Here is a 3,418-nt window from a genome sequence, read left to right on the forward strand (position 1 = left end):
TTATTAATAATTCAATCATAAATCTATTAGATAAGAAAATGTATAAAAAATATGAATTTTAAATTTCCTTATATTTTGTTATATTTCCTTTAAATTGTTTATATTCAATTTTGAATGTTAGTTGATTGGTTTTGAAACTGATAATATTATAATTTATTATTATCCTAATAAAATAATAAAAAAATTTATTTAAAAACCAGAAATTCAATCATATTTTTTTAACAAAATATTCAATATTAATTTTTTAAAAATCAATTTTTGAATATTTTAAAACAATCTTTAAAAGATATTGCAAATTTAATAAGTTATTGAGCATTTAGACCAGTTGTGGGCAACCTGTGTGCCGCGGTACCATAGTTTACTGTCAAATTTCTCTAAAAATGACATGAGCCGCAATATTTGTGCGGTTTTAATCTTGACTTATCACCAAGATGTACCACAAGAAACAATAGGTTGTCCACCCCTGACCTAGACACTTTCCTATCAAATAAACTTCAATCTATCCACAATTAACCCCAAAAACTCTTCAAATCCCCAAATTTATCCAACTCGCGTGCTACAATTACCTAATAAATGACAAAACCTTAATGTTATGAGCCAAATTCAATTATTTAACAACTGAATATGCTGAATAAATTTAAATGCTGTAAATTCGACCATTTCTCCAAAAAATAAGCAGGAAAAAGAACTAAAGCAAATAAAATCGATAAAATTTACTGTGAAATGCGTGAATTAGAAAAAACAAGTCATTGCCCTTTAAATAACTGGAACTCTTGTTCCTTTATTTCATTTATTTTTATGTTACAAGTACAAAAAACAAAGCGAAATTGTCAAAGGAAAGGGTGAAGGAAGAAGAATCTCCGGTTTTTTTGGAACTAGATTTGAAGTTGAAGGAATTACCGTAATGGATGATATTTTGATGGTATTGGAATAATGATGGGCATACGATGTGGTGTGTTTTGCAGCAGACATGATTATTTGAGGAAATTTACATATTCTGCAGCATGTATCATGGATAGTTTGTTGTTTTGTTTGTTTATTTATTTGTTAGGAGTCTTGAATTGATGAAGTTGAAGTTGGGAATTATTTTAAGTTTTTTTAGGGAATTTTTAACTTTTTAGGGAATTTTTTAAATTTGAATTTTTTTAAAGTTGAACTTATTGACACAATTTTAAAAAATTTGTTTTAATAAATATCAATTAACGACAATTATTTTTTTGATCTAAATATAGAATTAGTGAATTTGTTTATTTATTCAATTTTGGAAATAACATAATTAAAGATTGAAATTAAATAAAATTTAAATAATCAAATTTTAAATCATTAAAAATTTAATTTGAAATCTGAAATTTAGCCTTAGTTCAATTATCAAAAAAAAGTTAAATTTATTTCAATTTTAATTAAGTATAATAATTTTTTAATTGTTTTTAAAATATTGACAATTTATATTATTTTGGAAAATTAATAATATTTAGAAATTAAATAAATTTTTAATCCAAATATTAACATATTGTTTAAAAATTAAATTATAAAAAACTGTTATAAAAAAAGTAATATTTAAAAAGAAATTGTCAAATTTTTTGAATAAAATTACAATTTTTAATCTCGAATGACAAATATTTTGGATGAACTTGTCAACTAATAATGATAACTAAACTGCTCAACTTAGTAAAAACATGTTTTTTTTTGTTTTTTTTTATGCAAAGCTAAATTTAGAAAGGTTTCTTTCAATTTTAATTTGAAGAATTTTAATTTAAACTTTTTGGAATTGACTAAATCCGTCATTCACAATTTAGCTTAAGAAAAATCTAAAGAAACATTTAATTTCAAATAAAATTTCATTTCATATTGAAAAACTAAATCAGAATGTGAAATAAGAATTGGCAAAATTTGCAAAATAATTTATAAAATTTGAAAGTATTGTGTATGTCTAACTATAGTTATAAACAAAACTTTAGATTTTTATAAATTATTTTGCAAAATTTTTTAAATTTTATTATTTGCAGAAAAGTTTAAAAAAAATCAATTTTAAATATATAAAAATTAACAATTTTAAAATTTGAATTAGATTATTCTTAAACTTTTATAAATTCAAAATTCAAGCATTTAAAAGTATTTTTAAGTATTAATTTGTTATTTTTAAGTATTTGTTGATAAATATTTTTAAAAAATAAAAGTTATGTTTATAAATATTTCAAAAATAATAAACAAAATTTTCTTTATAAAATTTTCAAAAAAACTTTAATTCTCATTTAGAAAAATCAATAAAAATTCCTTTAAAGCCATTCATTTAATAGAAAAACCAAAAATTAATTCCACAAAATTTCTTCACTTTTTTAAGTTTTTTTAAAAATAAAAATTCCAATTCGAAATGTTTTCTTATCATTTATTACAGCAAAAAGTAAAAAAAAGAGTTAAAAAAAAATTACAGCACAGTAAATCAATAAATAACAGCCACTGAATATATATGTAAAAAGTCCTTAATCCTTAACACACAAAACAGCACCAAACAAGATACATAAAATATACATTTTTTTTACATAAACACCACAAATAAAAATTCATTCTGAAAAATATCATTTTTTTTATTTTTTTTTTTTTCGCCTCCAGCACCTCCCAAAAATCTCTTTTATTATTATTATACCCGAGCAGAAAAGGCAAAATAAAAAAAAAAAAAAATTTTTTAATACACTTCACATTTTTTACTGCTTTTTATGGAATATAAAAGAATAAAAAAAAAAAAAAATGTGAGAGGAGCTCACGGATAGGAAGGAAAGAAGAAATTGAGTGAGAGAAAAAATATTAAAAAAAATTCACTTTTTTTTGCACAAAAAAAAAAAAAAAAATCCACTCACATCTTCACATTTGGCCTTACCAATAACTATATAATAATATTTGATATAGCATGCATGTGTGTATGAAGTATTGAAGTCAGTATGATGACTCCACCTTTATATATATACATATAAACCATATTTATGACAGAACAGCAAAAATAAATAAATAAATGATCATAAAAAATAATAAATGCGGTTTTTTTTTCTGTGCCTGCATGTATATGTGAATGAGAACCGACTTCTCATTTGTCTTTGAACCGGAGAGAGTGGAGGGGATGACTACAGTTTACATCCATGTGTATGTATTAGTGTAGAGTTTACATCCAGGGGAAATTTAATGTTGCGCATAAGTAAAGAAGTCACACACAAAGACAAACAGGAGCAAAGTCAAGAAAAGAAGGCACAGAAATTTATGATTTAATATGTATGTATGTATGCGTCTCGACATCGTCGTCGTGTCTTTGTGTATGATCATCATCTTGGTATGGTGCTTGTTTTGGGAGAATGAGAGAGTCATAAGCCCGAATGAGTGTACAGCAGTGCTGACTCGTTAGTATATTTTCATTTCAGTTGGATATAGT

At 23.5% G+C, this 3,418-nt stretch overlaps 1 long non-coding RNA gene across 1 annotated transcript; it reads right to left on the reverse strand.

Annotated features, from left to right (window-relative positions):
* Positions 1-749: 749 nt before the first annotated feature.
* LOC139093714 (uncharacterized) lies at positions 750-2,691 on the reverse strand. The gene is made up of 2 exons (XR_011544729.1): positions 2,430-2,691; positions 750-1,055 (listed from the first exon to the last, which is right to left on the reverse strand). It is a non-coding gene; the product is annotated as an uncharacterized lncRNA (long non-coding RNA).
* Between the last annotated feature and the right edge of the window lie 727 nt (positions 2,692-3,418).

This window comes from Chironomus tepperi, unplaced genomic scaffold (genome assembly GCF_022539635.2).
Source record: "Chironomus tepperi strain 1889 unplaced genomic scaffold, CSIRO-AGI_Ctep_v1 contig_337, whole genome shotgun sequence".
Classification (NCBI taxonomy): Eukaryota; Metazoa; Arthropoda; class Insecta; order Diptera; family Chironomidae; genus Chironomus; species Chironomus tepperi.